Source organism: Anser anser, assembly GCF_964211835.1.
Source record: "Anser anser genome assembly, chromosome: 12".
Lineage (NCBI taxonomy): Eukaryota > Metazoa > Chordata > Aves > Anseriformes > Anatidae > Anser > Anser anser.
This window is the reverse complement of record NC_139733.1, coordinates 17,551,647-17,564,666: the sequence shown is the minus strand read 5'-3', so window position 1 is coordinate 17,564,666 and position 13,020 is coordinate 17,551,647. Positions and strand designations below refer to the sequence as shown.

Genomic DNA, 13,020 nt, shown 5'->3' with positions numbered 1-13,020 from the left:
TGAAAATGTCTCTTTCACTTTGAGGAGACAGGTTTCAATAAGACTTTTTGTTAACAGTTTGAAATATTTTCAATGTTTAAAATGAAATTGCTTTCCAGATATCCAGCCTGAGTCATCTTTTTCATATTCAGAGGTAAGATAATCATAAAGCAGGAATTATAATAAGGCCAGAGTGGAAATGACACTTTTGAAACTAATCTAAACAGATTCAGGCCAGACTTTGTTTGAATTTTCTTTCCCTTTTCAGTTTACATTTCTTTTGTCCCGAGATAAAACAAAGAAATATTTCCAACTCTTCCAAGTGCAAAAACATTTCCTTGCCCAGTTCTAATTGCTCAACCGAATTAGTGGTAGACAGATCACAGCTACCTTCAATTAATCAGTTCCATGTCTGCTTTTTTCCACACTCTCTGACCCATAGCTCATTCACAGACTCTGTGCTGTGCTGATTTAATTAGCTGGTTAACTCACGTGGCCTGTGAGTGTTTCCTGCCTGCACAGACCCTGGCTTCAGCTCACAATTTGCATACATCTTCTAGTTCTCACTTAAAATTCACCCCTTCCCAAAACATTTGTGCCTCTGACCTCCCATGCTGGGATATGTGTGGGACGCTGATGTGCTGGAAGTACAAACCCAGCTGGGATAAATTTGCTTAAAAAGCTGAGAGGACTTTCACTGAGATTTTTTGGCATTGCTCACCCAGTTTTAATTGCTTTATAAATTTAATGGAATTAATGGTGGCCACCAGGTGCTGAGCTCGTTGTGGATAAGGGATATAAAGGCAGTGCAGGGTGCCCTAAAGCTCTTCCTTAGGGTGTGAAGAGCCCTAGGCAGGGGATACTATGCAAGTGAAGTTTTAGGCTCTAATGCAGTAAGTTGGCAGCACTGGGAGTGTTTCCAGAAGTTGCTGCACCCCCAGTGAATCTGTGGGGCTTAGTAGGTGCTGTGGTGGTCCTGCATGGCCCTTCCGCTTTCACGAGCCAGGAAAATGGTAAGAAATTAACTTATTTCTTTGCCTGCTTCTTTGTTCACAGGGGCCTAGTGGCTATAAGAGAATTAGGACTGCTAAGGTTTCTCAGTTGTGCATCAAAAACTGTTTAAACTTAAACTTGTGCATTTTGTTGCTGCATCAGCAGAGGAAAGCTAAGGTTTTGGCTTTACATGAGCAGCTCTGTCAGTCTTTTTAGAGTTAATAAAAAGTTCAGGTTTGGGGTAAATCTGTAACTCTCCAGTTTCTTTGCCAGAAGGAAAAAATAAAAATAAAAATTTGTAAATATACTAAATCATTTTCTTGCTGATTACTGCAGGGATTTTTGCTGCCAGGTAAATCTGCATTTTACAAGGAAGATCACCAGCAGGATAGATGTCTCTGATACGCATCAAGGGCTCTGAAATTGTTCCTCTTAATTAAAGGTGACAAAGAATGTAGGAAAGAATTTAGTCTGCTTTTCTGTCCCTCCCAGAACACTAATTTCTTCCTTCAAATCAACTTGTTGAAGAGCAAGCTATTAAAACTCCTTAAGCTGAGGCTCGGTGCCCATTCAGCCGGATTCCCTGTGTGCCTCTGTACCTGCTCACCCAGGAACGTGCCATGATCTGCTTTTGTATGGGGATGCAGCCAAAACACACAGAGGAGGGGGGATTGCTGGAATTCATAGGAAGAAAAATAGATTAGCAAAATGTCTTGTGTTGGAAAGCTGCCCCCTGAGTCAAACACCATATCCGTGGTCGGATGAGGCGTAACCCTCCCAGGAGGCTGGTGCTGGGCTGCAGGGCCAAGCCAGGCTCTGCCTCCTGCGCTCTGCTCCTGCTTACCGTGAATAAAACCCCAGCAGCCAACTTCCAAAACTCACTTTGGAGAGCTCTGGCTTTATTTCTAGCTCATAACCAACGGGGCTGTCACTTGAGAAGCTGTGTTGATACGGATCTGCTCTGAGCAGGCTGCGCAGGCAGCAGCCACGCCAGGGCAGACGCGGGGAGCGAGCAGCCGCGCTGTAACTGTGTCACCGGGAGCGATAAAACCCCACCGAGCAGGGCTCGCAGGCACCTAATGAGAATCAGATGCAGTGCAGGATAGGCCATGGGCGTGCTCTTATCTATATGCACAGGGAATTATGTACATAAACAGCATAATTTGGTTTTACATCTTATTTTTCATCCTCAGCTTCAGGAAGAAATGAGTTTGTTGCTGGCTGTGCATGTAGGAGAGCTCAGTGGTGCACGCAGTGACTGCTCACACATAAATGCACCTTGTTCCCGATGGGATGGGATCTCTGCTCCTGGTGGCTCAGGGCAAACATCATGACATCTCCCAGGCAAAGGGCAGAGCTCGGGCTGGAGGGAGGAGGGAGCCCAGCAGCACCTGGGGTGGGAGAGGAGAGCGTGGGTCCCTCAGCTGCAATGTGCTGCTGTGGGTGATGCTGCCCTCACTGATATAATGGCCCTCCTTGAGGCTGGTGGACTTCTTTAAGGAGAAAGGTTTGCAGTGCTTGAGAGGATACAAGAGGCGAGGACCTTAGGGCCTGGTGGCAGGGGGACTTGCTTTCCCCCAGGGTCCCAGACCTGATCAGCGACCCTGTTGCTCCCCACCAGGGAGCTGGCTTCATAAATTCCATCCCTGCTGTGTGCTGCAGAGTAGAGGTGATGTGCTTGGTGTCACCAGCCTGAGCCTGCCAGGAAGGCTTTCTGCCTGGTATCTGAGATGATACAGAGCAGTCAGTGTTGCGTGGCTGCTTGAAGTAAAGAACAGTGTCTGGGGCAGGTCTACAGCGGCGTAAATGCAGCCATTTCTCACCAGGGAAGTGACGTTCTCAATGATTTGCCCCTCTGATTCCCTCCATCACTCCTAAGGTTTGCTCACGTGGTTTGGTTAGAATTTATTCCCTCAAACAAAGCTGAGCAGGGATGCACCTTCCCAGGTCCGTGGGGAGGTGACCCACAGCTGTGCTACCCAAAGGGGCCTGGGGGAAACCAGCATCCAACAGCATCCAGCCCCTGTGCAGCCAGAGCTGCGGTGCTGAGAGCTGTGCGATCGAGAGATTTGTGTTCATTATCTACCTGCCTGTGGAAACCTTAAAGATCATGATTAAGGGCAAAGAAATTAGGCTCAGGGGATATTTTAATGAACAGAGAAAACTCTACTTTGTCTCACAAGTCACTTCTTACATTAAAACTTCCTGGGTTTATAATTAGAAATTTAATGTTTTGTGAACTGTGGTTCAGATTATGTGGGGAAGAGGGTTTATCGCTGTTATCTTCCCCCCTTTCTTAATCAATGCTCCTCCCCTCGCTGGTTAATAACAGAGCACTTATACCCACCTTGTCTCGCTGAGGAAATTCAGATCTACAGGGCTCTGTGTGTGTAGGCACATACATATTATGTAATAAAATCTCCATCCAGGCAGTGAGTGAACCAGAACTAATGCAAGTGCTTGGCTGTTGGGAAGCGGAGGAGAGGGCGATGTGAGGGCTGCAGGCACCTGTGTGTCCCCCGAGGGTGTCACCTCCTGGGGGCTGCCACCCCCTGCCTGGTGGGAGCCGGTGTGACGGGCAGGGTGGCATGGGGGTCCTGCCTAGGGCAGGGACTGCCTCCCCCAGCTGCTGAGGCACCACGCGGAGCATTTAATAAATAATGTGTTTTAGAGGCAATTATGTAATTATACCTCTGCTGTCCTCCCGAGCTGGGTTCACACCAAGCTCTCATGCAGAGGCAGGATTTGTGTTGCTCTCTGCAAGGCTGATTTTTTTTAAAATAGACTCTTTCACTACACGCTTCTTCCTCCTTTTACCCTGAGTCTTGGAGCAACAGAGCTTTTGCTGCTGCCTATGCTTGCATGGACGCCTTGGGAGGGCACCCACTTATTATGCTGCCCCTAATAGTGACAGTCGTGTCCCAAACCATGCATGAGCATGGTGTTTGAGCATGCAGGGCTCCCCATTTCAGCGGCAAAAGTGCTCATGGTGTGCCTGAAGGAGCCATCCTCCTTCCCTCAAGCTGTGCTGGTGGGACAGTGCCATCAAAGGAAGTGGCACAGGGAAGAGAGTCAGAAAACTGAGCATCTGTGTGGCTTCAGCCTGGGATAAATCAGTTAAAAAACAATCTGACAGGGCTTTACTGTGGCGCTTGGGAGCTAAGGTGACTACCTGGGGGGAAAAGGAGTTCCTTTGCACTGTGTGGCTTTCAAAAGGTGCAAGGCCACAGCTGCAGGGCTAGTGCCTTCGCGCAGCTACCAGCCTGCCTGGTGCTCGGCTGCAGGAGATGTGTGACCACAGGCGGGTTTCTCAACTCTCAGAGCTGGGTTTCAAGCCCAGGAGCAGACTTGTTGGGGGGAAACATTTGGGGAACAGCTGGTATCAGCTATCGCTGCTCCTCCTTGTCCATGGGGATGGATTGCATTGCTGCAGATTACTCGGTTGGCAGCAGTCCCTGTTCACACCCCGTGTCTTGCTAAAACTGTGGGCTGGGAGTGGAAGATGTGGAGCGTCAGGACTGGCTTTATGCCGCCTGGGAGTTGCCTGTGCAGAGGAACCCTTGGGTACCATTTGGGTGAGCTCTCTGTGAGCCTTTTACTGCCTGAGAAGCTGGTGGTGAGGGATGAGCGAGCCTGGATCTAACCCACTGTGATCTGTATAGCGGAAATCTGGATGCACCCAGAAGGAAGGAAGGGAAATTAGGACAACAGAAGTTACTGGGCTGAAAACTTAATTAACATGTTGCAAAATCTGACCTGTACTTGGGCTCTTTCCCTTTCTTTTCTCCATTGTCACTTTAGGTTTGGTTTGATTGTTGATTTTTAATATTGCTGCTCAGGATAAATTTTGCTCCCATATTAGGAATAAATTAAATCAGCTAAATGTCAAGCTAATGTGTTAATTCTGTTGCAATGCAGTGGAAAATCGTACAACAGAATTCCCCCTGCCATGCACCTTCCTCTGATTCACTCTGTGGCTCAGCTAACAGTTCTGCAGCACTGTAGATCTGGAGTAACTGAATAACAACCAGAAAGTTTTCTCTTTATTGCATCCATCTGCTGCCCTGGGATGAGGAGCAGCTCCTTGTGCTACATCTATATAATAACACATCCGTTGCCGTACGGGGTACTGGCCCCTTCTCCTTGCTTTCTCTGACAAATAAGCAACAGAACGGCAAATAAAGCTGTGGTTGTCTTTGTCAGCTCCAACTCTTTGTGCCGCAGGCTAGATGAAATACCCACACAATCATGGCACCATCCCATATTTATTTAAAAGTATTAAACTATTTATAATGGAGAGGTCATCAGCATGCTGCATTCATTAGTGAGGGCTCCGGGGAAGAGACAGCAGTGAGCAAAAAATACAAACAGGCTCTACACAGAAGAGGGAGCAAAGAAGCATCCTTTTGAAATGTCAGCACCGAGCAGCAATTAAAAGCAGGAAGACTGAAGTATACGGGGTTTCAGGAAGCTGAGCACCACAGCCAGCCCCAGCTGGTGGGAGTCCTGGGGGCTGAAGGATGGAGGATCAGGTCTGTGCTGCTCAGGGAGATGTGCACAGATTTTCCTTGTGAAGGAAGGATGGAATTGCTCCTTGTGTAGGTGACTGGTGGAGGCAGGTCTGCGCACAGCGAGATGCTGAGCACCTCCCCGAAGGCTGCATGCTGGTGAGCACAAGCTCTGTGCCCAGCATGGGCTGGAAAATGGCACGTTGGGAAGAGGCTGCTCTGTGCCAGGTTGCTCAGAAACTGCCAGCTGACCTCGTACAGCACTTCTGGGTGTAACGGGTCAAAGCGGGTGTTAGGGTCTGATGATAAGAGGGGAGTAGAGGGTGTGCTGTCTCCTGGAAAGTGTTTCCAAGCAAACGTCAGTTTGCCCAGTAACAATGTTTGAACTAACTTAAAGCTATTGCAGTGGTTTTATAGCTCTCAGTTCCCTTCATTACATCTCCCGTTGAAATGTGTTCAGAAGAGCTCTTACACCTTGAGCAAGGGCCGGCCGGTCTCTGCTGACTTTGCATGCAGGCAAAAGCTAAATGTGGTACTGAAGCTAACATTAGGATAATGAATTGGAAGAGGTCAGAACAGATGAGGAGATGAATATTTCATCTTTGGCTTGCCATGCCCGTGCAGAAATTAATTTGCATTGGGCAGTTGTGTGGCACTTTTCCTTTTATATTTCTTTTTATCATTCCTTTTTAAAATAGACATGGATCTCATCCAAAACCCAAAGTGCTCAGATGGGCTTTGGAGCTGTCCTCACATCTTCATACTTGAAGTTTCTCAGGCTGCCTTCCGAATACGTTTTTTAAAGGTTTCTCACTGCAACTTTCTTCTTACCTGTTCACAAAATTATCATGATTTTAGTGACAATGAAGTTGCTGCCCCTATAAATTGGCCAAACCCTGAGCTGTATTTTCCTTCCTTCTCCTGCTCAGCTGCTTTCCCCTACCTGGTTTCTGCCTTTTTACCCAAACCACTCTTCTTCCCCTCACTGAAACTCCAATAAACATTTCCCAGCTCTTAGGGGTCCCTGCAGACATGGCAGCTGAGGATCGTGCTTTCCATTTTCCATCCCATTGCTGGGCTGAGAGCATTTTATTTTAATGTAGAATTTTGCGGGAATTCCTAGGGGAACTTTTCAAGTCCATATTTCCTTGTGCTGCTGCTGCTGAATCATCTAGGAACTGAAACTTGCCTGGTTGGATAGCAATGTGTTTTTATAAGTGATCGACATGCTGAAATTGGACCTCGTCCAAAGCAAACCTTCTACTCTGCCTTGAGTCTAATCCCCGTCATACTGTGGAGGATGAACACGACTCATCTCCAGCCAGCAGAGCTGTATGTAGGGCCTGGTGACACATACAGGCAATGGAAAACAGGACCATATATGCCAGGAGCAGGTTTATAACCAATGTCATAATAGTGCAAGGACAATTCTCCTGTTTCAGATGTTGTCTACAAGGAGTAGTGGGGAGCAGCAGCTCACAAGAGCAGGCACAAGAGCAGGTTCATGGTTGGTTATCGTCCGATGGGCTGCTTTCTCCCAGTTCTGGTTCTCTGCTGGGCAGTGAACTGTCTGCCATTGTGCAATGCAGTTCTGTTTCCATGGATCCAGATCTTCAAATAAAAGCTCATTTGATACAAGTCAGGAGTGTTAAAACTTAATTCTACTGCAGTAAAAAAAAAAAAAGAAATGAGCCTAAGAGTAAAATAGTGCTGAGATGCGGCTCAGATATATGAGAGGTGATCTCCAACCTCCTGGTGCCATATGGATGGACTTTTTGCACAGGGCTTCGCTGAGCAGCCTTGGGGTTGTGGAAAGCCTCCGTGACCTCGTGCTGAGGGCTCAGCAAGGGCAGTTGAACCATCCCTGCTGCGTGACAGGGACAGCGTTTGGGTTTGTCCCTGTCGCTGTGGCTGCCTGTGATGGGTCTGGCATGCGGCAGTGGGCCGGGCAAGGTCGTGGACGCCTCAACCTCCACTGGGCTGAGCGGCAAGGTGGGGCTGCCTCCTCTTGGAGCCTGCCAGGGACGCCATTTAGCTTTCACGGCTGACTGACTGCGCTGGTCCCGCTGCCAGGAAGGGATGGCGTTCAACCAGTCGCTCGGCTTCCTGCTGCTGCTGCCCTAGGCCCTGCGGGCACCTGACAAAACCTGTCCCGTGACTTAGCGGCCTTGTCGCAACGGTGAGCGCCCCAAGGACACCGCAGGCTGGATCTCCGGCTCCCTCCCCTCCTCACAGTTCAGGCCATCACATGTGGAGGAGCTCAGCTCCTGTTCACTGGCTGGGGCTATTTACTGAGTGACCCACAGGCCGGGCGAGCCACAATGGGCCTTTGCGCCATTTCCTCCATCTCTGCTGGTTCAAGCCTCACAGGGGTGGGAGACTGGGTGAGCTCTGTGAGAGGAGGATGAGACCGGTGGCAGGAGGAGGCCAGATCTCACTATAAGTTGCCCTGAGATAAGATGTACACGTGACAGAGGAAAACCTGTCAGTGTGCTGACTGTGAAACAAGGAAGGAAGCTTGTAAATACCACACCGAGGAGGCCGGCATGTTCTGTGAGGACAGGCTGGCGCTCGTACAAGCCCTCGCGCTCCCGCTTGCTTCTCGCTTTGCTCATCTGCCGCCCAACTGGAATTTATTTGTTAGCACTTCTTCCCGAAGCTCGCTCCCGGCAGAGCCGGCTTTCATCTCCGCACCGTGCTGGAGAGAAATGCGGGGCTGGAGCAGGAAGGAGCGCACAGCCAACGCTCCAGGATCTGGCCCAACGTACTTGTGTGATGATGCTAGGAAAATATAAAGCAAACAATGCTGTAGGAATAGCTTAGCCCACATACAATATATGGGAGCTGTTCCCATGATGTTTGCTCAGTCCCTGATTAATTTAGCGCACAGGATGGTCTGGCAGATTATGCAGCGAGACATGCTAATTTGGGCCTGCGGTTCATGTGAAAGAATTACGCCAGTCTGGGAGACAATGCGAGCTAATATTAGGACACTAGGCAGGGAGTCAGGAATCCTCAGCCTGACTGCCACTGACCTGCTCCCAGGCCCCGAGTCCCTCTTTGGAGCTGGTTGGAGAAGAGGAACATCTCCCTTGATGTTCACCAGAGTCGGCCCTGGGAGCCGTTCATCCCAGCCAAGGCTTCTGGCCATTATTGTATATAAATAGCAATGATGATGATCATAATCTTTCCATAGGGGGTAAGGCACTGCAGGGGTAGCGCCTCGCGTCCAAGATGCTGCTTTTTTTGGATCAAGCTGGAATGTGAAGTAGATGCTGCTTTAGCTTGAAGATGCTTTTACAGGACCAGCAAAGAGCAAGTAGATCAGGGCCATTTCTGTGAAGATACAACATCAGACACTGCGATGAATTCTTCTGCTTCGCTGCTTCAAAAAGCAAGACAGGGGCTGTATATCTTCCAAATCACTGAATGATATCTTGTGGTGTGTTAATTGGCTCTGCTTCTGAGAACATTTATGTGTGTGCTCAGCCTTACACATGTGGCTTGTCTGATGCCTGTAAATCACTCTCATGAGCAAAGCAAAGCCAGTCCCCAGATGGCTGCAGGATCAGGGCTGTGTTGCTGCCTCGTCTGTTGTGGCTTTTGCCAGAATTACAAGTGTGACCCAGAGAGGGACCTCCCAGCTACCGCACTGCTGAAGGAAGGGTGCGTTGGTGTTGCTCTGGAGGAACTCCTCCCCAAACCCTTGTTGTGTCTTGTCATCATGCCTTTTGATGACAAGACGCAACAACTTTTTTTTTCTTTTAATTGTATTGAGGGCACCTGGACATTTTTTATTTTTTTAAAGAACAAAACCAGTTCTCTGTCATTGAAATCTTTCTCCCAGTCAGAGTTTCTACAGGGAAAAGGGATTTCTGCTGTTTGTTCTGTACACGATATCACTATTAATATTCTGGGCTTTGACTCTTCACATTTGAGAATAATCCTGCACGGGGGAGGCGGCAGGCAAGGCACTGTACTGCCTCGGTCCTGTGTGCCAGTTAGTTTGGTGAAGTAGAGCCTTTATGTCCAGTTTTATTGTCCAATGAACCCATGAGATGGACACCTTTAAGTAGCTCCATGTAAGCTGTTTAAACCAGGTTGTGCTACAGGATGGTGTGGATTTTTAGGAGCTTTTTCTTCCTACTCTTTTTTTTCTGTGTTTAGGCCATCAGACTTGAACACGCTTGCATTGTAAGGGACCATCAACTCACTCAATACGCATCATCTTCAAAAGGCTCAGATTCTCCCTCTCCTTATGGCAGAAACCTTTCCTAATTTAGCTGTCTCCCACTAGTTTTCAGGATTTTAAGGGGGGGGGGAAAAACAAGTTTTATGTGTAGAAGATGTACAGAGAAAATAGGTGACAGAATGGGACAGGAAGGTAGTACAGTGCAGGAAGCAGGAGAAAAAACAGGGAATGTTATCTCCTTTAGCCTCAGCAAAGCTGGCAGTGGCGTTTGAGGATGCAAAGTGGTTCACTGCGTATCTGTGGAGGGGAGGAGGAGGAACAAAGGAGAGGATGGGACTTTCAGGGTCTGAAATGAAAGTGGGCAGTGTTGGTGCCTTGGGCACAGAGGTAAGCCCTTCTTTTTCCAGAAGCAGAAGGGGGGAGGCTTATCAGCTGACACAGATGAGCTAGGATAGCTTATCTTAGCAGGACAAAGCTATTGTCTACTGAAAAGTCCCTCTTAGCTCATGTGGGCCCATTAAAATAGCAAAAGAAAAATTCCCAGAGAAGAATGTGAAGTGGTAAAACTTAATATGTACCAGACTAGGGGCAGGAACTTGCTCCTTCTGCGACGAGATCATAGACAAGAAAGACTAGAAAAGTCAGGATTTTTTTTTTCCATTTTGAAACTATTAGTGGTAAATGCTCCTATGTGTACCAGACCTCCACTCCCACAAAAGCTGCCCAAAATGGATACTGTGGGGAGGTTTCCTTCAGGTTTCTTTTGGAAAGTTGAAACATGTGGCAGGCTCAGCTTCCCTCGCAAAGTAAATCTGATCCTTAATATAACCAACAGGCTGTGCCCTATCCCCTCCGCTCTGGACTTCTCGGGAGCTTTACAAGTCTGGGAACAGACTGACTCGGTCCTTGCCAAAAAGCCGCACCCACGGCAATCACATCCTGGAACGGCAACGGCTTCTGCAGGGAAGATGTGTCTGAAAGAAACTAATAAGCTCCGGAGCACAAATGCTAATGAAAGCTAATGAGATCTGCACTCCTTCAGGTGTAGGATTTCTTTTAAAATCTTACTTCTTAAGATGACTGCTGGTTTCACCCTCTCTGCGGGACACCCCGAGGCCTGCATCCAGGTGGCTGCTCTGTGCCCTTGCGTTTTGCCCAAAAAGTACGACAACATCCCCAAGACGCTGTAACACCCTGTTGTGTGTTATTTAAGCCGTACGATATGACAGAGCATGTCTTATGGAGCCATTAATTTATGCCGTGGGTGACTTTAACCACCCAAGAAGTATATTAATGGCCCCATAAAATATATCCCAGAGTGTCTTAATACGGTTATGAGATTGATCTTCAGCTTTATATTCTGCTGTGTGAAATTATTGAAATAAATTGTAGAGAAAGGTGACATGGTGGATCCCAGCAAGGGGCGAGCTGCCTTTTTCTTAGGATCCCGTGGTCGCAGAGTTGCTCGGTCTCCTGTTGCAAGTGCCATGGGCTGGAGCTCCAGCCCCCTGCCAGTGGGATGCTGGTGATGTCCTGTGCAAGGTGCTGCCTTTCAGGACGGAGCGGGCTGGCACAGCTCTATGAAAACCCCGTGGTGTGCTCCTGTTGCCTGTCCTGTGGCTCTAAGCAGATTTGTTCGTGTCCTGTGCTTGGGAGGATTTCTACAAGTGTGGTTTTGGTCAGCAGCTGGAGTTGGGGCTTTTCTTAAACATTTGCTAGACGATGTATAGCGGAGTCAGCCCCGCTCCTCTGTGCTACCAGTACCTGCTTGTAGAGAAACCTGGACACCATGCAGAAAACTCCTCTCCGGCAGGAGTGTGCTGGGATTGCTGTGAACAGCAATTCCTGTTTGGGAAATGCAGCAAACCGTGACTTTCCTACTGATAGATGCTAGCAGCACGAGTGTACCGACAGGAAACCTCGACGTCAGGAAGGCTAGACCTTGTTTAAAGTCTCTTTTCATCCCAGGATCTACATACTCAGGGTTTTTGAAGCCTCCAGGCCTATGATGTCAAAGAGGGTTTGGGTTTTAGCTGGAAATTAAAAATGAATTCTGCTCTATTAAGTAATCTGTGCTTTTTTTTTTTTATAGCCTTAATCATTGTGATCTTTTTTAATGCTCTCTGGTGGGACCGTATGGCTCTGAACTCTAATAAACCCACAGAGTTCTCAGTGACTGAATGTGGTGTTTCATCCCAAAACAAGTAAAAACTATGGTTTTTCTCATCAAAACTTAAATGAGAACTTTGACCCACTTTAAAGTCCAGGACAGAGCCTAAGATTTCAGAGATGCTTATGAGACCAAGACCGCAGGTCAATGTCCTTTCTGAAAGAACCGTTTTAGCTGCTATTTTGTGTTTGCAGTGAGGCCCAAAGCATGCAAGCCTTCCTCTGAAGGAGGAAGAAGGCATCATCCCAGGTGAAGCTTTGTTAATTAACATTTATAAAGCCCTTGGAGACCCTTGCAAAAAGCAGGGCAGGTTACTGGAATGAGGTTCCTTACTGAATGCAGCTGGCAGAAGATGGAAAGAAGTCGGTCAAACACATCATGCAGGGAGGAAAACTGAAGGGAGAGCCCTAAAATCAAGAGAAACTTCTGGCTAAGCTTTGAGGGTTTGTTAATTACCAGCAAGAACAATTTTGGGAACACGGTGGCCCAGACATGAGCATAGCGTTAGGATTAGGATGGGAACAGATCACACGTGCGTTAGCGTTGCAGTGTTTGTGAGCAAACAGAAAACGGCCCTGAGAAATCTGTTGTATCATAAATTTTTATTACTGAAACCGTTTTTCTAAATGGCGTTTTTCAATTATTTTTCCCCGAGGCAGGAGTGGTGCTGTGAGATCTGGTCAGGGCAGCCACAACGCGTGCGATGGTCATGTGGATCCCAGCTGAATTCTGGCTTCACGGGGCTGTCGCATCACACCCCACGCAAACGGCGGCAATAAAAATGTCACACCCAGGTCTGGCCGTGAGCAGGAGGGAGTCTCCCTGGGCTGTGACCTCACACGAGTGACACAGCCTTCAGCTGGCAGGCAGCTGAGACATAAACCCTTCCCTTCGGCCACGCTGCTGCCGTTACTCCCTGGAGGATTTAGCCTGATTGCTGATCCAGTTTTTACTGGTCAAGGCAACACAAAAAGCGTGCCCTGATCCTAAAAGTGACAAATTGGGTAGCTGGTTACAAAGCCAGCCGAAGCAGATGTAAGGCTGCTGCGAGCTAGAGGATCAGCACAGCTTTAAGCGTGAAAAGCAGTAAAGCCCCGAGTGGGAAGAAACCTTCCAGAGAGCTGGAAGGAGCCAGGAGCCGGGCACGGCACAGAACTGGGGTTTCAGGAGTCCCATCC

At 48.2% G+C, this 13,020-nt stretch overlaps 1 long non-coding RNA gene across 1 annotated transcript; it reads left to right on the top strand.

Moving 5' to 3' along the window:
* Positions 1 to 792: 792 nt before the first annotated feature.
* Positions 793 to 12,474, top strand: LOC310880292. Its single transcript, XR_014571599.1, has 3 exons — positions 793 to 992; positions 1,309 to 1,414; positions 10,508 to 12,474. It is a non-coding gene; the product is annotated as an uncharacterized lncRNA (long non-coding RNA).
* Positions 12,475 to 13,020: the final 546 nt, after the last annotated feature.